The 24,582-nt window shown below is 37.3% G+C and overlaps 1 pseudogene; it reads right to left on the minus strand.

The window, feature by feature from the left end:
• Window positions 1-2,177: 2,177 nt before the first annotated feature.
• On the minus strand, window positions 2,178-9,764 carry LOC136329800 (protein FAM161A-like; annotated as a pseudogene).
• Window positions 9,765-24,582: the final 14,818 nt, after the last annotated feature.

A 24,582-nucleotide genomic window follows, 5' to 3' on the forward strand; every position in this document is an offset into this window, starting at 1 on the left:
TTTCTAATTTTTTTGAATTGAATTAGCTCAGCGCATTAACGTTTTCTTTGACATTGTGAAATATAGAGAGCTATAAATTTTCCTTCGGTGTCTTTTAATTGCACCCATAATTTTTGTTGTGTATTTTCATGATGATTAATTTTAAATATTTTAAAATTTGCATTATATCTTCTGTGAATTATGAGTTATTTATAAATATATGCTTTTTAGCTTTTATGTAAAAAGCTATTTATTGAAATTGATTTAGTAGCTAGAACATGTCCAATTTTGGTAAATATTCTATGTGTATTAGAAAAGAGGTCAATTCTCTATTTAGTGTGTGGTTGTATATATGACATATTATTGATCAGATCAAGCTTTTTAATGTTTTGTTTTAATCTACATCTCTCCTAGTTTTTTAAAATCTGGTATCTTCTATTATGACTAGATTATTCTTTCTCCTGGTAATTCTGTCAATATTTGCTTATAAATTATAAAGCCATGCTATTAAGAGTAAACATTCATAACGTCTTCCTCATGGGTAGTTTTTTTTAAAGTATATCTCTAGATTTTTTTATTTTTAATCTGTCCATGAATTCATGATTTAGATGTGTCTCAAATATCCTATTGCTATCTCTCTCTCTCTCTCTCTTTCTCCTATTAATCACAATAAAAAAAGTGAATTCAAATCATAGTTTAAAAGACAGAGGTTGCCAAACTACATAGAGATATTTTGGTTTTATTCTTTGGTATTAAATTTCTTCTTATCATCTTATTCAATAATTTCTCTTTATCCTGCTTTTTCTGTTTCTTTTACTTTCTTACCAATTTATTTATTTTGATTAAATTCTCTTTATTTCATGCCCACTCTTTTGTTTTGGAAGTTTTACATTCTATTTTTAGTCATTTTAAGGTTACCTTTAAAATTTAAAAATACACAGTTGAATTAATAAAGTGTAAAATTAATCAGCCATTTTCCTGTCTGAATAAAATAGACTTCAGACATTTAAATACAATTATCTTCCCTACTTTATTTCCCTGTGCTATTCTTGCCCCATATTTCAGTCCCATTTCATTTTTGTATACTTTCCACTAGTATTGTACTAACTTTATACACTTTCATTAATATTAATAGTGTCATTGTGCTATATTGATTTTTAGGTTTATCTGTATTTAACAGTATGTTTACCAATTTTTTTGTCTATCCTTTTTCATCATCATCTTGTGGGTTCTGCTTTCTTCTTACTTAATTAGATTATTTAATAAATGAGTAATTAATACTTTCATATTTTGTCTATTGGAACATATGTTTATATTGCTCTCACTCTTAAATGATTTTCTGGCTGGTTATAAAATTCTGGACAGCCAATAATTTTCTTTTATTAGTTTGAATTAATTAATTAATTTTTTGTATTCTGACTTCATTGGACATCTGTTTTAAACTTATTGTTGCTCCTTGACTCTTGGGTTCTATTAAAATTTTCTTTTTGTCTTTAGTGTTTGACACTTTTGATAAAATGTATCTATGTTAGATTCTTCTAAATTTATATTGTTTGTGACTTATTATGCTTACTGAACCTGAAAACTTATCTCACATTAATTATAAAGAATTCTTACTCATTTGTTTCAATTCATACCTCTCTTCATTTTTTCTATTATTGCCCTTCTTAAACCATATACTTAACTTTAAATTACAATATTAAAAAATTTTAATCTTATTTTGTTATTTAAAAAGCTCTCTGAAATTTTTGTGGAGTTTTGGCTCCTTTTGTTGTCAGATATTTTTTGCATGAAATTGTTTATTTTTAATATGTTTATTTTTGAGTCTCCATTAAGTAGTTTTAGCATATTATTTACTGTACCTGGTGTCTTGTCTTCATCAGGGATTTTTTGTCTTATCTGTTTACATTTTTTTAATTTAAAATATTTTTTGATTCATGCTTTGTAGGAGAAAAACTTTTTCAAACAAATCACTAAAAGCCAAGACTTCTCTCTGTTGTCAATGCTAAGCCATTTTTTTCCACCGAAAATAATAAAATATTGTATATTTTTATGATCAGTGTGAAACAGCTTTGATTCTCAAATGGATTTTAAAAATACAAGGAAGATCAGGGTTGCAAACAGACCATATGCAGCGATGAAAACACCTGAATAGGCAAAGCCTTACTGTAATTGACCAAGTGACCAATCAGAGGGATTCAGCCTTTGCAAGTTACAGATGACTGCTCAGGATCCTTGCACGTGATGGAGGTGCTCCCATTGAAGTTCCTAGCACAAGTGTGGTGGCTGACACCAGATGCTGCCAAAAACATGGGCAGAGAGAGGACACTTTGCAGATCCTGTTTTATTGTTCAACAGATTTATCTTCTCCACCTTCTTCATTAGCCTCATCTTTTTCCTTGCTAGAATCCTGGCTGTGGTATAAATAAAATAATTTTCTCCCCAATTCTCTCTTTCTTCTATTTTCATCTTGTTCATTAAAGCTTTCTTTATGTTCAGTGAACATTTTCATCTCTTGAGTGCTGAATACTCAGATATTTTTTTTCACTTTAGCTTTTCTTTGAAACACATTCATTGGATAGTCTTAGTGCTTTTAGGGTGTTAGGATAATACCATTTTTTTAATTGCCATTCTAGTACTTTTTTCTGAGCAACTCTTCAATAGCAAAAGCCTTTTTTTTTTTTTTTTTTCATTTTTTTTTTTTTTTTTCCTGAAGCTGGAAACAGGGAGAGACAGTCAGATAGACTCCCGCATGCGCCCGACCGGGATCCACCCAGCACGCCCACCATGGGGCGAAGCTCTGCCCATCCTGGGCGTCACCATGTTGCGACCAGAGCCACTCTAGCGCCTGAGGCAGAGGCCACAGAGCCATCTCCAGCGCCCGGGCCATCTTTGCTCCAGTGGAGCCTTGGCTGCGGGAGGGGAAGAGAGAGACAGAGAGGAAAGTGCGGCGGAGGGGTGGAGAAGCAAATGGGCGCTTCTCCTGTATGCCCTGGCCGGGAATCGAACCCGGGTCCTCCGCACGCTAGGCCGACGCTCTACCGCTGAGCCAACCGGCCAGGGCGCAAAAGCCTTTTTAAAAATTTTTCTTCTCTTTCTTCTAGTTTTTATTGGTATTTTTTCACCTTTTCCTTTTCATTTTTTCTGAGAGATTTTACTCTGAATTTAAACATCGGAGCTAAACTTTGATGTGAGTCATAGCCCTTAGTCTGAGCTGTCAGGAGTTTCTGCTATTCTTTCTGTTTAGTTAGAATCTGCTTAGTTAGTTTAGTTAGTCTCCTTCCAACATTTTTTTTTTTAGTTTTAATAATTTTTAAAATTTATTTATTAAATTTAATGCAGTGACATTGATAAATCAGGGTACATATGTTGAGAGAAAACATCTCTAGATTATTTTGACATTTGATTGTGCTGTATACCCCTCCCCCAAAGTTAAATTGTCTTATGTCACTTTCTATCTGGTTTTCTTTGTGCCCCTCCCCTCCCCCAACCCCTCTCTCCTTCTTCACCCCATCCCCCCACCTCCCACCCCTGTTGCCATCACATTCTTGTTCATGTCTCTGAGTCTCATTTTTATGTCCCTTCTATGTATGGATTCATGTAGTTCTTAGTTTTTTTTCTGATTTACTTATTTCACTCTGTATAATGTTATCAAGGTCCATCCATGTTATTGTAAAGGATCCGATGTCATCATTTCTTATGGCTGAGTAGTAATCCATAGTATATATGTACCAAAGCTTTTTAATCCACTCGTCCTCTGATGGACACTTGGGTTGTTTCCAGATCTTCGCTATTGTGAACAATGCTGCCACAAACATGGGGGTGCATTTCTCCTTTTGGAGCCGTTCTATGGTGTCCTTGGGGTATATTCCTAAAAGTGGGATAGCTGGGTCAAAAGGCAGTTCGATTTTCAGTTTTTTGAGGAATCTCCATACTGTTTTCCACAGAGGCTGCACCAGTCTGCATTCCCACCAGCAGTGCAGGAGGGTTCCCTTTTCTCCACATCCTCGCCAGCACTTATTCTGTGTTGTTTTGTTGATGAGTGCCATTCTGGCTGGTATGAGGTGATATCTCATTGTGGTTTTAATTTGCATTTCTCTAATGACTAGTGATGTTGAGCATTTTTTCATATGCCTGTTGGCCATCTGTATGTCCTCTTTGGAGAAGTGTCTATTCATCTCTTTTGCCCATTTTTGGATTGGATTGTTTGTCTTCCTGGTGTTGAGATTTACAAGTTCTTTATAAATTTTGGTTATTAACCCCTTATCAGACGTATTGTCAAATATGTTCTCCCATTGTGTAGTTTGTCTTTTTATTCTGTTCTTGTTGTCTTTAGCTGTGCAAAAGCTTTTTAGTTTGATATAGTCCCATTTATTTATCCTGTCTTTTATTTCACTTCCCCATGGAGATAAATCATCAAATATATTGCTCCGAGAGATGTTGGAGAGCTTACTGCCTATGTTTTCTTCTAAGATGCTTATGGTTTCATGGCCTACATTTAAGTCTTTTATCCATTTTGAGTTTATTTTTGTGAGTGGTGTAAGCTGGTGATCTAGTTTCATTTTTTTGCAGGTAGCTGTCCAATTTTCCCAACACCATTTGTTAGAGAGGCTGTCTTTACTCCATTGTATTTCCTTGCCTCCTTTGTCAAATATCAGTTGTCCATAGCATTGTGGGTTTATTTCTGGGTTCTCTGTTCTGTTCCATTGATCTATATGCCTGTTCTTATGCCAGTACCAGGCTGTTTTGAGTACAATGGCCTTGTAGTATAACTTGATATCAGGAAGTGTGATACCTCCCACTTTATTCTTCTTTTTTAAGATTGCTGAGGCTATTCTTGTTCTCTTTTGGTTCCATATAAATTTTTGGTATATGTGTTCTATATCTTTGAAGTATGTCATCGGTATTTTAATTGGTATTGCATTGAATTTATAGATTGCTTTGGATAATATAGACATTTTAATGATGTTTATTCTTCCTAACCATGAGCACGGCATATGCTTCCACTTGTTTGTATCTTCCTTGATTTCTTTTATCAATGTTTTGTAATTTTCCGAGTACAAGTCTTTAGTCTCCTTGGTTAAGTTTATTCCTAGGTACTTTTTTTTTTGGTTGTAATTGTGAAGGGGATTGTTTCCTTAATTTCTCTTTGTGACTGTTCATTGTTGGTGTATAAAAATGCCTCTGATTTCTGAGTATTGATTTTATATCCTGCCACTTTGCTGAATTCATTTATCAGGTCCAGTAGTTTTTTGACTGAGACTTTAGGGTTTTCTATATATAATATCATATCATCTGCAAATAATGATAGTTTTACTTCTTCTTTTCCCACTTGAATTCCTTTTATTTCTTCTTGTCTGATTGCTGTGGCTAGGACTTCCAGGACTATGTTAAATAAAAGTGGTGAAAGGGGGCACCCCTGCCTTGTTCCTGATCTTAAGGGTATTGCTTTTAATTTTTGCCCATTGAGTATGATGTTGGCTGTGGGTTTGTCATAGATGGCTTTTATCATGTTGAGGTATATTCCCTGTATTCCCACTTTGCTGAGAGTTTTGATCATGAATGGGTGCTGGATTTTATCAAATGCTTTTTCTGCATCTATTGAAATTATCATGTGGTTTTTCTCCTTTTTGTTTAAGTGATGAATCACATTGATTGATTTACGAATATTGTACCATCCTTGCCTCTCCAGAATAAATCCCACTTGATCATGGTATATGATTTTTTCCATATATTGTTGGATCCGGTTTGCTAATATTTTGTTGAAGATTTTAGCATCTCTATTCATCAGGGATATTGGCCTATAATTTTCTTTCTTTGTGTTGTCTTTGCCTGGTTTTGGAATCAGAATTATGCTCACCTCATAAAAGGAGCTTGGAAGTCTTCCTTCCTCTTGAATTTTTTGAAATAGTTTGAGAAGGATAGGAGTTAGTTCTTCTTTGAATATTTGGTAGAATTCTGTTGTGAAGCCATCGGGCCCTGGACTTTTCTTTGTTGGGAGTTTTTTGATAACTGTTTCGATCTCCTTTGTTGTAATCGGTCTGTTTAGGTTTTCTGATTCTTCCAGATTGATTTTTGGATGATTGTATGTTTCAAGGAATGTGTCCATTTCATCTAGGTTGTCTAGTTTTTTGGCATACAGTTCTTCATAGTATTTTCTTATAATATTTTGTATTTCTGTTATGTCAGTTGTTATTTCTCCTCTCTCATTTCTAATTTTATTTATTTAAGTCCTCTCTTTTTCTTGGTGAGTCTAGTTAAAGGTTCATCAATCTTGTTTACCTTTTCAAAGAACCAGCTCCTAGTTTCATTGATCTTCTGTATTGTTTCTTTAGCCTCTATGTCATTTATTTCTGCTCTGACCTTTATTATTTCCTTCCTTCTACTACATTTGGGCTTTACTTGCTGTTCTTTTTCTAATTCTTTTAGATGCAGGGTTAAGTTGTTTATTTGAGCTTTTTCTAGCTTCTGAAAGTGTGCCTGTAGTGCTATGAACTTCCCTCTCAGCACTGCTTTTGCTGTGTCCATAAATTTTGAGTTGTTGTATGCTCATTGTCATTCGTTTCTAGAAATTTTTTTATTTCTTCTTTGATCTCATTCTTAATCCATTCATTATTTAACAACCTGCTATTCAGTTTCCATGTATTTGAGAATTTTTTAGCTTTTCTGTTGTGATTCATTTCTAGTTTCATGCCGTTGTGATAGGAGAAAATGCTTGATACAATTTCAGTCTTCTTAAATTTGTTGAGAGCACTTTTGTGCCCTAACATGTGGTCTATCCTAGAGAATGTACCATGAGCACTTGAAAAGAATGTATATTTAGGGTGCTAGGTTTAGGGTGAAACCTGCTGCTTTAGGGTGAAAGGTTCTGAAGATATCTATTAAATCGAGTTGATCTAGTGTTTCCAATAAGTCTGCTGTTTCTTTGTTAATTTTCTTTCTTGAGGATCTATCTAGTGATGTTAGTGGGGTATTGAAATCCCCTACTATTATAGTATTGCTGTTGATCTCGCCCTTTAAATCCATCAAAGTCTGCTTTATATATTTAGGTGCTCCTATATTAGGTGCATAGATATTTATAATAGATATATCTTCCTGTTGGATTACTCCCTTTATCATTATGTAGTGGCCTTCTTTATCTCTTACTATATCCTTTGTTTTAAAGTCCAATTTGTCTGATATAAGTATTGCTACCCCAGCTTTTTTTTCATTTCCATTTGCATGAAACATTTTTTTCCACCCTTTTACCTTAATCTATGTGTGTCTTTTGTTCTAAGATGTGTCTCTTGTAGACAACATATGTATAGGTCCTGTTTTCTTATCCATGCAGCTACCCTATCTATGTCTTTTGATTGGATCATTTAATCCATTTACATTTAAGGTTATTATTGATATGTAGTTGTTTATTGCCATTTTCTTCTTTAAAGGTGTATTCCTTTTTTTTTTTTTTTTGCTGTATTCTTTTCCCACTTTGATCTGTTTACACCAGGCCCCTTAATATTTCCTGCAGCATTGGTTTGGTTGTAATGAATTCCTTGAGTTGTTTTTTGTCTGGGAAGCTTTTTATTTCTCCTTCGATTTTAAACGATAGCCTTTCTGGATAAAGTAGTCTTGGTTGTAGGTTCTTGTTCTGCATTACTTTGAATATTTCTTGCCATTTCCTTCTGGCCTCAAGCATTTCTGTTGAGAAGTCAGATGTCATCCTTATGGGGGCTCCTTTGTATGTGATAACTTTTTTTTCTCTTGCAGCTTTTAATATTTTCTCTTTATCGCTTAGCTTTGGTATTTTAATTATGATGTGTCTTGGTGTAGGTTTCTTTGGGTTTCTCTTTAATGGAGTCCTCTGTGCTTCTTGGATTTGTGAGAGTTTCTCTTGCATTAATTTAGGGAAGTTTTCAGCTATGATATGATTAAACAAAGTCTCTATCCCTTGTTCTTTTTCTTCTTCTTCAGGAACCCCTATGATGCGGATGTTATTTCTCTTCATGTTGTCACAGAGCTCTCTAAGAGTTTCCTCTGACTTTTTGAGTCTTTTTTCTCTTTCCTTCTCTGCTTTCATGCCTTCATTCCAGTTGTCCTCTAACTTGCTGTCCTCTATCTATCCTGTTTTTAATTCCTTCCATTGTGGTCTTTATTTCTGATATTGTATTTGTCATCTCCAACTGATTCTTTTTTATACTTGCTATTTCTTTATTTAGGTTTTCAAACTGCCCCTCCATTGTTGTTCTAAGATCTCTAAGCATCCTTAGAATCATTATTTTGAACTCCTCATCTGGAAGTTTGATTATTTCCATATCACTCAGTTCATCTTTTGAAGGTGTCTCTTGTGGTTTCATTTGGATTGCACTCCTTTGTCTTCTCATCCTCTTTTTTTTGTTTTATTTGTAGAGTTGGTTGAGTCTAGGCTTGGTGTCTGCCTCCAGTTTTCAGTTGTGTTATTTCTAGGTCTTCTTGGGTTGGTATCAGCTGTTATCTGTAATCCACGTTCGGATTTGGGCAGCTTTGAAGTCTTGATTTGTTTGTTTTCTTAACAGGTGATAGTCTTGTTTACTGATCTCAGCAGGGGGCTTCCTTGAAACTGTATTCAGGAATGCGGTGGGTGTAACCTGAGACTCTGAAGGCCTCTTTAGCCAGCTAGACTCACTGGGGGCAGGGTGTTTTCTCAGCTTCAGTAGGGGGAGGTGTATCTCAGATCTCCATGGAGACCTGAGTTACTGCCCCTCCTCCCCACTTCTTGTTTTCAGCTGTGTCTTGTTGCGCTGATTGGAGCTGGAGAGATGTCCGGAGGTCTCTGATCTGGAAGCACTTCAGCTCTGTTTTTTGAAAGGTTCAGTCCCTCCCCCAGCTATGGCCGCCTCCAGCACGGATGAGTCAGCCCTTTTCGCTCCTCTCCTGCATTCCTTATCCCCTCACAGTCTGTCCCTCTCCCTGTCGTCTCCACCTGGGAGATAAGCTGGTTCTTTCAACGCACCTCGCTCCCTGGTCGCCAGGCAAGTGGCTGTGAGCCGTAGTTTCTGCTCCCCTCCCTCCGAGATCCTCTCTGGGCTCTCAGCCCCCCCCCCTCCATTTCAGCAAGCAGAAGAGGTTCAGGGGCTCCCTACCAGGACTCCTGTGATTTCCTCTTTGCTCCTTGGTTTTTGAGAGCCGTTCTTGCAGTTCAGAGTTGGTTTTTCATGCAGATTTTTCCTAAATTGATTTGTATTCCAGTTTGGTGGTGAGAGCTGGGCGTCTGTGCATCCACCTACTCTGCTGCCATCTTTTTTCTCCTCCTCTTTCCAACATTTTCTTTTCCTCAGATGATCTCCTTGTGGCTTGTTCCCTTTCTCTGGAAGTCCTGTGGGCACTGCAGGGCTGCAGTTACAAGGCATGGGCTTCACATTTGCACTGGTTACTAGTGACTTGTACCTTGTCATTAGATAGGACCAACATGTGTCTTTTAAATTTTCTTCATCTGTGTCAGTGTCTGCCAAAATTTTCTCTCTTAGTGAATGCATGTGAGACTACATGAAGACTAAGTGGTTCATAGGCTCAAGACTTTTGGACACTTGTGTTCTCAAAGGTGCTCCTGATGTCACTCAGGAGGGTTTTCAAAATCATCAGCCTGGCACCTAATTCACAGGCTGCCTCTGTTCTTTTTGTTGCATGACTATGTCATGATGGAGGCATGTCAAAGACAAATGCAATAACTAGATTGGCTTGGAATTTCTTCTTACACTCTGGATCCTCTTCTTTTCAAAACGTGTGAAGTCAGTAGCCACGGCTACCATCAGAGCCTCCTGGCCCATGCAGGTTCGGATTTGATTCGGACAGACGGTAATGAAACAATAGAACCAAGAACTGGTGGGCCATTGTTTTTAATCCTAGCTTGCACCTGGTGGGCAAGTAAAAACACACATTGGGCTCCAAAACGCACTCATTCAGCACTCAAAAAGCTACTGACTTATCCGAGTTTCCTAGAATCAAAGGTGTCTACCTCATCAGCCTTATTCATCTCTGTTCCCCATCTCCTTCTCTCTACACAAACTGTGAACAAACTGGCTTCTCCTTCAGCACTCCGCCGTCTTGGCTGCCTCTCCTCCCCTCCATGTGGTCTTTCTCTGTTCTCTCCTCTAGTGCTAATCTCAGGAACCAAGAGAGAGCAAGCTCCTGGTCTGCCCCACTTTATAGTGTAGAAATCAAAACCTTTAATCCAATATACAAACAAGGACGCCTCTGATACAAAGTCATTTATCTGAGGTATAATGGGATTCTTCATGAGAGTGCACCACCCAACATCATGAAATCAGTCAATGGTGTGGGGAAAAGCTTAGTCTTAAAATTAAGCCTTAGGCTATAATGACCTGGCCTGCTTACAACCTGTCTCCCATACACACTGCAAACTATAAGCGAGCAAACATATATCATATTTAAAAACTTATTTGCCCAACAACATGTATTTATTTATTTTTAAAAATTGAGATGAAATTGACATACATTATATTTTCTCACATACAACATTCTTGTTTTGGGGGGCAGTTTGTATACGATTTCAATATGTGATTTAGATTTCATGCTGTCCACTTTTTCCTTCTGGTCTGGAACCATCATATGAAAAAGCTCAGGTCCTGTGATCTTTGGCACCTGCCTTTTTGGTTTCTGTCTTGTTTTTTTTCAACTGCTAGAGCGTCTGCATCTTTATACCAAATATAATCTGCAACAGAAAAGTCCATCTATCTGCTGTTGGAGATGAGGTCTTTAGCATAAGTCATCAATCTGTTTTTCTCAGATGTTCTTTTTCTAAGTTGGGCCACTGGTCTGCAGGAGAAGACATATAGCAGGAGGAACACCTGTTTAAATCAGGCTCTGAACATGATGTCATTAACAAGACAGGCTTATAGGAGTGTTTTTCTGACACAGATCTGCCAGAGAAAAACTGGTGTTAAAATCAGCCAATGTTGCCTGACCAGGCGGTGGTGCAGTGGATAGAGCATCGAACTGGGATGCGGAAGACCCAGGTTCGAGACCCTGAGGTCTCCAGCTTGAGCCCAGCTCATCTGGTTTGAGCAAAAGCTCACCAGCTTGAGCCCAAGGTCGCTGGCTCGAGCAAGGGGTTACTCGGTCTGCTGAAGGCCCGCGGTCAAGGCATATATGAGAAAGCAATCAATGAACAACTAAGGTGTTGCAACGCGCAACGAAAAACTAATGATTGATGCTTCTCATCTCTCTGTTCCTGTCTGTCTGTCCCTGTCTATCCCTTTCTCTGACTCTCTCTCTGTCTCTGTAAATAAAAAAAGAAAAAGAAAAATCAGCCAATGCCCAAGCTAGCCACTGGTACTGACTATTCCTCTTTTTTTTCCGCTCCTCCTCCAATGCTGCTGAAAGGGCTTCTAATGTGATAAGGTACCAAAGAACTGTATTGGTACAAAAACTTAGTATTGGCAATGCTATTTTAAAGAGGAAAAGTCAGGCTTCTTGCCCCCTCCTTTCTTTAGAGAATGGAGGGAGAAGGATGTGGGAGCTTCCTGGCTTACAAGGATGACTGGGTCATTTAGTTTAACTATAGTTCTCTGAAAGAATAAAGGTTATCTGAAGAACTTCCTTTCCCTTTCAATAAGAGACAATATTTACATTCCCTACACTGATTTTAACTCTTCCTCCCTTCCTGGAATCCTGAGAGTAACATATACCTCTAGACAAAGGAATGGGAGGTAGACACTAAAAGATTTGTGAATGTCTTTGATATGTAAAATGACATCACTATTGTGTTACCTTGTAAGTTAATATGTAGAAATGTTTTTATAGATCCTATAGATGAATGTTGTAAGCTTATTGTGTCATGCTCCCCCTCCTTTTCCCCCAACCTATATGTGATCAAGTCTATATAACTAGCTTTAGGGCTATTTTGCACACACACAATTTGGGTTAGCTATACCCCATGTAAGTCATATATAGCCGGCTTATTAATAAATCTCCTCCTAAAAATTCTTCTGTATCCTGCCTTGGTGTCTGTACGTAAACCTGAGGACTTAAGGTAGGATACTTTACAACACTAAGGTGCGTTCGCATTCCTATGAGGTGACACATACTCTGGTGTTGGGATTTACTCAGGTGTGCAGACTGGAGGCCAACCAGCTTTGCTACCACAGTGCTGCATTGGCCCAAGGACTCACACTGGCCTGGGGCCAGTGAAACTGCCTCCTCTGTTTGAAAATCTGAATTGTAAGTCCCTTTTTGGGGAATTTTTACTATGAGATGTCTTCATGGCCTGGATTGAAAACATTTCCCACTAGTGAAATTTTATATTTGCTTTTACCCTGCATACCCTGATGAGCAACACACAGGGAAAACACTTCCCTCTTCTTTCATTCAGAGCTCACAAGCCCTGACACATTATCCAGTTCCACAACCAGGAGAACCTTCTCCGGTTCCTCCTAGAATCAAAGGCCTCACCAGTCTCATCTCAGTAGGGCTCGCAAAAGCCCCTCACCTCTTATTCTCCATCTGCACACCTTCTCCTCTCTGCCAACATGGCTTCTTCCTCACCCTGCATTCTCACTGCTCTCACTCTGCAAACATGGCTTTCTCTACCTCTTCTCCTTCTTCTTCTGCTCTTTTCTTTTCAAAACTTTCCGGTGGGAAAACCTCTCCTCCAGCAAAAATTAGCAAAACAACAGTCCTTCCCAAGCCAGAAGGTAATTTGCAATTTCACAGACCACATATACCTGGCACTGCCCAGCCCCAATGCAAACTATAAGCAAGCAAACATAAAAATCACATTTTACAAACTTATTTGATCAACACCCTGGTTAGAATGGGTTTGGAGACAATTTTACATTTATAACTAAGGTTTGAGGATTCCTTGGCCACACGTGGACAGTATCAATTTAAACCTAAGTCCACAATGGGGCAGGTCTATCATAATAATTTTTAATAAAAATCTTTTTTACTCCCAGCCCAAATCTACACCAAGACAGACTAGTCATCCTTCCATCTCCCTTTGTCATGGTCGATTTGTTTTCTCTTATTTACATTTTCTTTGAAGGTATATCTCTTTCACAGTTCTGATTTACATAAAGGATATCAATATCAATTCCTCATTTTCCAAGTTCTTGTTTCTTGTCCTTGTAGAGCAGTAAAACCTGGGTCCCTCACATTATCGAGATCAGCATACACCGAGAGCTCCTGGATGTTTGCTCAGTTATTGTCCTTGTTTCCCGTTTAGCTCATTATCCTTTTGGGATTTCTTCTTAAAAATTGCTTATAAATGGAGTTTGCCTGTGAAAGTATGTTTGTTATGTTTCCAGATATTTGTAGTGGGAGCTAATCATGTCTGCCACACTATGGCTCAAACAAAAGTCAATATTAAACCCTAGCATGTGAATTAGAGTTCCATAAAATTATAACTCCAAACAGCATCACTTTCTACGGGAAATAATCTATTTCCTAAAATATTTAAAGTGCCAGCTAAGAGTAATTTTGCCAACTGGCACAAAAAGCAGCTCTGTTTAGAAATACACATTGCAAACGCATGTCAATAACAATTGTTGTTAGAATGAGTCATTCAAAAACACAAACATTTCCCTTTTCACAAAATATCAGGTTTTGATATACTTTTTAAAAGGATGCTTCAAAACATCTGCAAATCTGTGTTAATACCTGCCCTTTATCCAACTGGCCATTCTTTAAAGAAAATTAATAAGTTTGAAAGTATCCTGATAGCACTGTTCTAACTTCAAATTCCTGGTTTACCAGAGTTCCATTCAGGTTGTATTTACTGGAAAGTCCGGGATTTGCACTCAGTGGATAGGGTGCTTGATACAAGAACTCTGAGATATGTAATGAGTTACAAATAATGGTAAAACAATAGCATTAGGCTCCTAGGACATGGACCTTTTTAAAAAATCTATTTTTCTATGTATGTATGAAGCAGATTTATGAAAATACAGCTTTATGGCTTTAAGGGTCCATCAGGAGTTTCACTTAATAGGAGTATGTATAGCACAGATAGCAAAGAGCTCAGGAAGAGCATATGGATTCAGCAGCTTATGATTTATGAACAGGCTGACTGAGTTTGGTTTCCTTTTGTTCTAACCTTTGAACTCCTGGAGCATAAAATAAAAAAGACTGAGTGAAGACGCTTAATGGATATGTTCTCCTGTATTGATGTAATTTGAAAAGATTAAAGAGATGAGCTCATTATGTAAAACGGAGTCGGCCTAAACTGTAACATTTCTGACTCTGAATGTTTCCCACTGAATCAGCAGTCATCACAATTTCCACGTTGAGTTATTCTAATTTCAAGTGAGAATGAGCCTTAACATTACAGTTTTTAGGTCTTCATAACTTAGATTTTAATACAGTGTGGGCAAAGATCGGTTTACAGTTGTTCATGTGGAAAATAATAGAATAATTAATAAACAATAATATAAGAATGAACTGTTTTGCCTACTCACAACTTTAAGCCTACTTTTGCTACACACTGTATCAATTGGAAGTAAAGTCATAACTTAAAATATTATTTCTATTGATAGGAAATTAGCAGTCTTCCTAAACTCTTTAAATTTGGCTATGAGAATTTTACTCAGTATAAAAATAGATCTATTTAACAATATTTTATTTGTGCTATGTTAATTTATAGATTTAATTGCTATTTAAATACACACACACCACACACACACTCACTCACACACACACAAAATCACCCACATCTAACCCACGTCTTGATTTATCAGACCAGCATAGACAGTGATAAAAGTATACTTTCCTATTTAAATTTTCTTTATAATCATGTCCTAGACTTTCATGCTACCACTTAAAGCATTTGTCACAGATTTTAAAAACTGAGCAAACTAAGTGAAACGAACATTTTCACAATAATGTGTTAGCTCTGGCCAGGATAGCTGCATTTGCAAAGAGAACAGCTAATGATACCTACAAGAATCTCAAGGGCTCACTATGGAAGTGGATAGTCAGATTCTTCTGAAGGAAGGGGGAGCCCATGTTGGCTTTTCAAAGCCTTAGTTCTTCCTGTGGGATGCCATGTTTACTCCCAGGCTTCCCTGCAAGTTATACACCATAGCACCTTCTGCTCCCTTCTCTCTTCACTCAACCGAGGAGAAGTTCACTAGCATGCATAGCTTCATCTTTAGATTTCTCTCACTTCCTCAATGCCAATGCTAGTTCAATATTGAAATCCAACATTTCTGCTGTATGTTGTATTTTATATTTGGGTTGCCACTCCATTTTCAAGGCCACAGTTTGATTAAGGTTCAAAAACTTTCACTAACTGATTTTGGAAATGAAGCAGAATTTGATGTGTAAGTCTCTATCATGCCTTTACATAATTTACATATGTGGATGCCCAGATTTAAAGAAAACAAGAAACCTTTGGGGATATTTATTAATTTAGAGAAGAAGCCTGAAAGGTACTTCCTGGACATAACGAGTTGTCCTGTGATTAGAACCGAAACCTTCAAGGTTGGGATAGAGCAGGCATCAGCATGGGAAAGTGAGTGTGAAGAGTGAATATGGAAAGAAGACTCTAAAGCGACCAGAGAAGCAACAGAAAAAAAAGGTTGTCTGCAAACATGTAGAATCAAAGGTTCAAAATGCATGCATTTTCCAGAATGTTCCAAGACCAGATGGGGCGAGTGTTGTCTGGGGTTCCAATTAGCAAGCAGTCACCAAAATTCCAGAATTTCATCTATCTCTCCATCCATCCATCCATCCATCCATCCATCCATCCATCCATCCATCCATTCTTTGCCCCTTTATCCATTGAAACAAACAGAACACCACATTTGAGCTGAACACTATGCTAAATATTAAAGTAAATGGCAATCCCTGTTCTCAAAGGGCTTAGAGAGCAATTTAAGATATGGAATCAGGGATGGATTCATTTACAGAGCAACTAGGTTATTTCTTATGTGGACCAGGGGACCAGGGAGGGACTCAGTAGTATGGTAAAGAGAGAGGTAACATGATAAGGAGCTCAATGAGCCCAGAGTCCTGGTCTATCAAGAGCAGAACAAGCCCAGCACAATGAGTGGACTGTGGACAAGGCAGAGCTGCCTGGTCTAGAGCTTGGTTCCCAAATGCTGTTTGTGGGTCAAGGGCAGAGGATAATAAACATTCTGTTACTTCAGTACAAAATAAAAAATTAAGAACAATGCAGTGAGTTTTAATAAAGTGAAATTTGTCAAATTAAAAAACTGTCCTTTTTTGAAATTAGGTCCTTTCTACTTTTTGAAACATTGACGGTGATGGGTAGTTTAAAAGAATATCTTTGAGGAAAGTGACATCATCAAAATGGTGATTAGAAGACTCCAGGCACTGTCTCATTACAAAAATCAATAATTAGACAGCTCTCCATGAACAACACCAATTCCGGGAGAATTCTAAAGTCCATTTAAAACATTTTAGTGACACTGAAAAACTGGAGAATAACTGCAAAGGAAGAGAAGTAAGACAGCTTCATTTACCTGTACTTCAGCCTCTAAACAAGCATAGCTCAGTGCCAGGAAGGAACGTCCCCATGGAAGAGTCCCCTCACTGGACAGGAAGAGTGGGGTGAATATTTTTAGGGCACTGCATGAAGTCCTGTTTCATTTTCACCCTACCCAAACTGGCAAAACTTTGTACAAAGAAAGCTAGAAATGAGAAGGAAAAGTAGGGGCTACCCCAGCAGTGGCTACAGAGTGGGAGTGATTACAATGCACAGGGATGGCTCTGCAGATGAACCCTGAAGATTTCATCCCTGAAGAAACTAATGTTCTGCATGGCTGCCTCAAACACCTGCAGATTTCACCCACTTTGGCTCCACAGGTATCTTGTTCACTGATTCTGGTCATCCGAGTCCCTCTCCATATGCTCCCCTGGAGCCAGCTCAGGCCTCTACTTGAGCACAGGATGCCAGCTTTCAAATATGCAAACACCTGCATAAGGCTACAGGGACCATAAAGAATCAGGGAAACATGGTTCCACTGAATGAAGACAGTCGACTTCCAATAACTGACTACAAAGAAATGGAGATCCAGAAATTGCCTGATAAAGAATTCAAAATAATTGTTCTAAAGATGGTCAAGAGCTATAAGAGAACAGTGATAAACAATTTAATGACATAAAAAATAATACAAGACCCTGGCCACTTGGCTCAATGGATAGAGCGTCAGCCCAGTGTGCGATGTCCCGGGTTCAATCTCCGGTCAGTGCGCACGTGAGAAGTGACCATTTGCCTTTCCCCCACCTTTCTTCTTTCTCTACACTTTCTCCTCCTGCAGCCTCAAGCGCTGAGGATAGCTGGGTTTATTCGAGAATTGGCCCCAGACGGGGGTTGCCGGGTAGATCCTCATCTGGTGCTCATGCGGGAGTCTGTCCATTTCCCCTCCTCTCACTTAAAAAAAAAAAAAGAGAGAGATAAAACAATACAAGAACAAATTGAGAAGTTCAACAAAGAGATAGATAGAAAACAAACAAAAAAGAAACCAAATAGAAATTTTGGGACTGAAGAATACAATTAATGAACTAAAGAATTTAATAGAACTCTTCAACAGATTTGACCAAGCAGAAACAGAATCAGTGAGGTACAAGACATACCAATGGAAATTACTCAATTAAAGGAACAGAAAGAAGAAAAAGATAGAAAGGAATGAAGGAAGCCAGTAAGACTTATAGAATAGCATCAAGAGAAGCATCATAGGAATCCCAGAAGAAGAAGGGAGGAGATAAGGGGTAGAAAGTATATTTGAAGGAATAATGGCTGAGAACTTTTCCAGCACAGGGAAGAAAGAGATTTGTTCATACAGCTAGTGAACTCAAAAATTTCACTCCAAAACAATTTTCCCCAAGATATTGTAATAATATTTGTCTAAATTCAAAGACAAAGAGGATTTAAGAAGCAGAGACAAAAGCTTTTCTTATAAAATGGAACTCCCATAGTTATCAGTGGATTTCTCAGCAAAGACTTGGCAGGCTGGGAGAAAATGAGATCCTATTGTCAGAGTGCTTAAAGAAAGAAGCTGACAAACTTTACCCAGTTTTAAGAAAATGTCTTTGAGAAATTAAGAAAGTTAGCCACTCCATCTGGATCATCTGTTTCTTTTTTATAGGTTGGTCTGTGAAATTCAAACACGTAGGATTAATCATCCTATTCCAAGATCCACCCACCAGCTCCGCAGCCACAAGGCTTGTCCCGTGATCATACACACGGGCTGGGAGGTTTCCTCAGTCACCCTCTTCTTGATAGTCTGGACTTCCTCTCCCCACAGTTCTGTTCTCTGCCTGCTGTCACAACCTCCCCTATCCTCATGTTCCTATTCCCATTTAAATATGTCTACATTTCAGCCATTCAGTTTTCATTCCAGATGTTCTTTCTCAGCCTTGGTGCATTCAAAAAGTCCTTCTGTCCTCACCTTCAGTCACACACTTCCTTCACCCAAGTCAGCCTTGACTTTGCCTCCCACCATGAAAACCATGGTCACTGAAGTCAACAGTGGGTATGTGTCTGTTTTCATCTTATTTGACTTCAAAGACTATTTGCTACGGTTAGTTACTCTTTTCTATTTGAACTTCTCTCTCTCTCCTCTTGATTTCCACCATTCCATACTTCTTAGATTTTTCTCTCACGTCTCTGCCACGTCTCATATTATTGCACGCACATGGAGTAAAGTCATTCACGCTGAGGCTGCGTTTCTTCTTCCTCCCTCCACAGATATTATGTCCTTCCTAAGCATTAAAATCAAATGCCTTCTCAAATAATCTTCCCAGTTCAACTAAATGAAATAAGAGATTTACTGTCCTTTTCTACTTTCCATTAGGTTTTTAAATTTAGAACCAGTTCACATTTAAGGTGAGCAACTGTTGATTTTAATGAAGGCTACAAGTAAAATGACTGTAAATAATTTTATAATTCTGTATCGTCAGGGTGACAGTGTTTGTGGAAAATGCCCATCCTCAGCCCCAGAGAATGCTCTAAGGATTACTTCTGATGTTGTATTCAAATGCCTGACCTAGAAGAATACTTTGAGAGTGAGTCAAACCCTCTAATGTTTCAATGAAGAGACTAAAGGCCAGATAATTTAGTGGTTCACTAGGGAATTGAACCTAGTATTGATCAAGATTAAGTTTTCTCTACCTGGGGAAAGGGGCTTTATTTTTTTTTTTTCTTTTTTTATAATTTTATTTTTTTAATGGGGTGACATCAATAAATCAGGATATATATATTCAAAGATAACAAGTCCAGGTTATCTTGTCGTTCAATTATGTTGCATACCCACCACCCAAAGTCAGATTGTCCTCTGTCACCTTCTATCTTGTTTTCTTTGTGCCCCTCCCACCCCCTATCCCTCTCCCATTCCCCCCTCCCCCCCCCCGTAACCACCACACTCTTATCAATGTCTCTTAGTTTCACTATTATGTCCCACCTACGTATGGAATAATACAGTTCCTGTTTTTTTCTGATTTACTTATTTCGCTTCGTATCATGTTATCAAGATCCCACCATTTTGCTGTAAATGTTCCGATGTCATCATTTCTTATGGCTGAGTAGTATTCCATAGTGTATATGTGCCACATCTTCTTTATCCAGTCATCTATTGATGGGCTTTTTGGTTGTTTCCATGTCCTGGCCACTGTGAACAATGCTGCAATAAACATGGGGCTGCATGTGTCTTTACGTATCAATGTTTCTGAGTTTTGGGGATATATACCCAGTAGAGGGATTGCTGGGTCATAAGGTAGTTCTATTTTCAGTTTTTTGAGGAACCACCATACTTTCTTCCATAATGGTTGTACTACTTTACATTCCCACCAACAGTGTATGAGGGTTCCTTTTTCTCCACAGCCTCTCCAACATTTGCTATTACCTGACTTGCTAATAACAGCTAATCGAACAGGTGTGAGGTGGTATCTCATTGCCGTTTTGATTTGCATTTCTCTAATAGCTAAAGAAGATGAGCATCTTTTCATATATCTGTTGGCCATTTGTATTTCTTCCTGGGAGAAGTGTCTATTCATATCCTCTTCCCATTTTTTTATTGGATTGTTTGTTTGTTTGTTGTTGAGTTTTATGAGTTCTTTGTATATTTTGGATATTAGGCCCTTATCTGAGCTGTTGTTTGAAAATATCATTTCCCATTTAGTTGGCTTTCTGTTTATTTTGTTATCAGTTTCCCTTGCTGAGCAAAAACTTCTTAGTCTGATGTAGTCCCATTCATTAATTTTTGCCTTCACTTCTCTTGCCATTGGAGTCAAATTCATAAAATGCTCTTTAAAACCCAGGTCCATGAGTTGAGTACCTATGTCTTCTTCTATGTACTTAATTGTTTCAGGTCTTATGTTTAGATCTTTGATCCATTTTGAGTTAATTTTTGTACAGGGGGAGAGACTGTAGTCCAGTTTCATTCTTTTGCATGTGGCTTTCCAGTTTTCCCAGCACCATTTATTGAAGAGGCTTTCTTTTCTCCATTGTGTGTTGTTGGCCCCTTTATCAAAAATTATTTGACTATATATATGTGGTTTTATTTCTGGACTTTCTATTCTGCTCCATTGGTCTGAGTGTCTATTTTTCTGCCAATACCATGCTGTTTTGATTGTCGTGGCCCTATAATAGAGTTTGAAGTCAGGTATTGTTATGCCCCCAGCTTCATTCTTTTTCTTTAGGATTGCTTTGGCTATTCGGGGTTTTTTATAGTTCCATATAAATCTGATGATTTTTTGCTCTATTTCTTTAAAAAATGTCATTGGAATTTTGATGGGAATTGCATTAAATTTGTATATTGCTTTGGGTAATATAGCCATCTTGATTATATTTATTCTTCCTAGCCAAGAACAAGGTATATTCTTCCATCTCATTATATCTTTTTCGATTTCCCTTAACAATGGTTTATAGTTTTCATTATATAAGTCCTTTACATTCTTTGTTATGTTTATTCCTAAGTATTTTATTTTTTTTGTTGCAATCGTGAAGGGGATTATTCTTTTGAGTTCCTTCTCAGTTGTTTCATTGTTGGCATATAGAAAGGCTATTGACTTCTGTATGTTAATTTTGTATCCTGCGACCTTACTGTATTGGCTTATTGTTTCTAGTAGTCTTTTTGTGGATTCTTTGGGGTTTTCGATGTATAGGATCATATCATCTGCAAAAAGTGATACCTTTACTTCTTCTTTTCCGATATGGATGCCTTTTATTTCTTTGTCTTGTCTGATTGCTCTGGCTAGAACTTCTAGTACCACATTAAATAAGAGTGGAGAGAGTGGACAACCCTGTCTTGTTCCTGATTTAAGGGGGAAAGCCTTCAGTTTAGTGCCATTTAATATGATGTTAGCTGATGGTTTATCATATATGGCCTTTATCATGTTGAGATATTTTCCTTCTATACCCATTTTGTTCAGAGTCTTAAACATAAAATTGTGTTGTATTTTATCGAAAGCCTTTTCTGCGTCTATTGATAAGATCATGTGGTTTTTGTTCTTTGTTTTGTTGATATGGTGTATTACATTAACCGTTTTACGTATGTTGAACCATCCTTGAGATTCTGGGATGAATCCCACTTGATCATGATGTATTATTTTTTTAATATGTTGTTGTATTCGATTTGCTAGTATTTTGTTTAGTATTTTAGCATCTGTATTCATTAGAGATATTGGTCTGTAGTTTTCTTTTTTTGTGCCATCCTTGCCTGGTTTTGGTATGAGGGTTATGTTGGCCTCATAAAATGTGTTTGGAAGTATTGCTTCTTCTTCAATTTTTTGGAAGACTTTGAGTAGAATAGGAACCAAGTCTTCTTTGAATGTTTGATAAAATTCGCTGGTATAGCCGTCAGGGCCTGGACTTTTATTTTTGGGGAGGTTTTTAATGGTTTTTTCTATTTCTTCTCTACTGATAGGTCTGTTTAGGCTTTCTGCTTCTTCTTGACTCAGTCTAGGAAGGTTGTATTGTTCTAGGAATTTATCCATTTCTTCTAGGTTGTTGAATTTAGTGGCATAAAGTTTTTCATAGTATTCTACAATAATTCTTTGTATATCTACGGTGTCCGTGGTGATTTCTCCTCTTTCATTTTGGATTTTGTTTATATGAGTTCTTTCTCTTTTTTCCTTGGTAAGTCTTGCCAAGGGTTTGTCAATTTTGTTGATCTTTTCAAAGAACCAGCTCCTTGTTCTATTAATTTTTTCTATAGTTTTTCTGTTCTCTAATTCATTTATTTCTGCTCTGATTTTTATTATCTCCTTTCTTCGGCTGGTTTTGGGTTGTCTTTGTTCTTCTTTTTCTAGTTCCTTAAGGTGGGAAGTTAAGTGGTTCACTTGGGCTCTCTCTTGTTTGTTCATATATGCCTGAAGTGATATGAACTTCCCTCTTATCACTGCTTTTGCTGCATCCAATAGATTCTGATATGTCGTATTGTCATTTTCATTAGTCTGTATATATCTTTTGATCTCTGCACTTATTTCTTCTTTGACTCATTCATTTTTTAAAAGTATGTTGTTTAGTTTCCACATTTTTGTGGGATTTTTTTCCTCTTTTTTGCAGTTGAATTCTAGTTTCAAGGCTTTATGATCAGAAAATATGCTTGGTACAACTTCAATTTTTCTGAATTTGCTGATGTTGTTTTTGTGGCCCAACATATGGTCAATTCTTGAGAATGATCCATGTACACTGGAGAAAAATGTATACTCAGTCACTTTGGGATGAAATGTCCTGTAGATGTCTATCATATCCAGGTGCTCTAGTGTTTTGTTTAAGGCCACTATGTCTTTGTTGATTCTCTGTTTGGATGACCGATCTAGAGCCGTCAGCGGTGTATTGAGGTCTCCAAGTATGATTGTATTTTTGTCAGTTTTTGTTTTAAGATCAATAAGTAGCTGTCTTATATATTTTGGTGCTCCTTGGTTTGGTGCATATATATTAAGAATTGTTATGTCTTCTTGATTCAGTGTCCCCTTAGCCATTATGAAATGGCCATTTTTGTCTCTAAGTACTTTTCCTGTCTTGTAGTCAGTATTATCCGATATGAGTATTGCTACACCTGCTTTTTTTTGGATGTTATTTGCTTGGAGTATTGTTTTCCAGCCTTTCACTTTGAATTTGTTTTTATCCTTGTTACTTAGATGAGTTTCCTGTAGGCAGCATACAGTTGGATTTTCTTTTTTAATCCATTCTGCTACTCTGTGCCTTTTTATTGGTGAGTTTAATCCGTTTACATTTAGTGTAATTATTGATACTTGTGAGTTCCCTATTGCCATTTTATAGATTGCTTTCTGTTAGTTTTGTGTCTTGTTTGATCCTTCTCTTTTGTTTTTCTATCTTTTGTTTTTATTTGGTTGTATTCCATACATCTTTCCTCTGTTGCTATCTTTTTTATCTCATGTGCTTCTGTGGTGGTTTTTGCAATGGTGGTTACCTTTGAGTAATGAAAAGGGTCCCTACCCTGTTCATTGTAGCGAACTATTTTGTGAGTACTTTTGCACTCCATCGTCCTTTGCTACTGTTAATCTCCGTCTTCTCCCCCTCTTTCTTTTTGTTGTTGTCACAGTTTAAATTTGGTTTTATTGTGTTCTTCTTGGAGCTTTTACTTGTGGCTCTGTTTTTTTTTGTTCTTTGTATCTGATTGGAGAACCCCCTTTAGTAATTCCTGGAGTGGTGGTTTTCTGATGATAAATTCCCTCATCTTTTCTGTATCTGTGAATGTTTTTATTTCTCCTTCGTATTTGAAGGATAGCTTTGATGGGTATAGTATTCGTGGCTGAAAGTTCCTCTCTTTCAGGACTTTAAATATTGGGGTCCACTCTCTTCTAGCTTGTAGAGTTTCTGCTGAGAAATCTGATGATAATCTAATGGGCCTTCCTTTATATGTTGTATTCTTCTTTTCCCTGGCTGCCTTGAGAATTTTTTCTTTGCTGTTGGTTTGTGTCAATTTCATTATGATATGCCTTGGAGTAGGTTTGTTGGGGTTAAGAAAACTTGGAGTTCTGTTTGCTTCTTGAACTTGAGGCTTTAGTTCTTTCCACAGGCTTGGGAAGTTCTCATCAATTATTTGTTTGAGTATGTTCTCCATTCCATTTTCTCTCTCTTCTCCCTCTGATATACCTATTATTCTTATGTTATTCTTTTTGATGGAGTCAGATAATTCTTGTAGGGCTATCTCATTTTTTTTAATTTTTGAGTCTCTTTCTTCTTCTCTCTGTTGTGCCTCAAGTTGCTTGTCTTCTATTTCACTAATCCTCTCTTCTATCTGACCTGTTCTATTAGCTAAGCTTGTTACTTCGTTTTTCAGCTCGTGAATTGAGTTTTTCATCTCTGTTTGATTTGTTTTTATAGTTTCAATTTCTTTGGACATATATTCTTTGTGTTCATTGAGTTGTTTTCTGAGCTCCCTAAATTGCCTTTCTGTGTTTTCTTGTATATCTCGGAGGATTTTTAGGATTTCTATCTTGAATTCTCTGTCAGTTAGCTCCAAGGTTTCCAATATATTAAATTTTTTCTCCATAGATTTTTCCTCATCTAGCTGTGTTACCTCTCTTTCTTTTGTATCCATGATATTCGATTTTCTCTTCCTTAATGGCATCTGAGGGTGGTTTTGTTGATAGTATTAATGAGATTTAATAAAGAATAAAAAGTTAAAAAAAATA

Source organism: Saccopteryx bilineata, chromosome 3, assembly GCF_036850765.1.
Source record: "Saccopteryx bilineata isolate mSacBil1 chromosome 3, mSacBil1_pri_phased_curated, whole genome shotgun sequence".
NCBI classification, from domain to species: Eukaryota; Metazoa; Chordata; class Mammalia; order Chiroptera; family Emballonuridae; genus Saccopteryx; species Saccopteryx bilineata.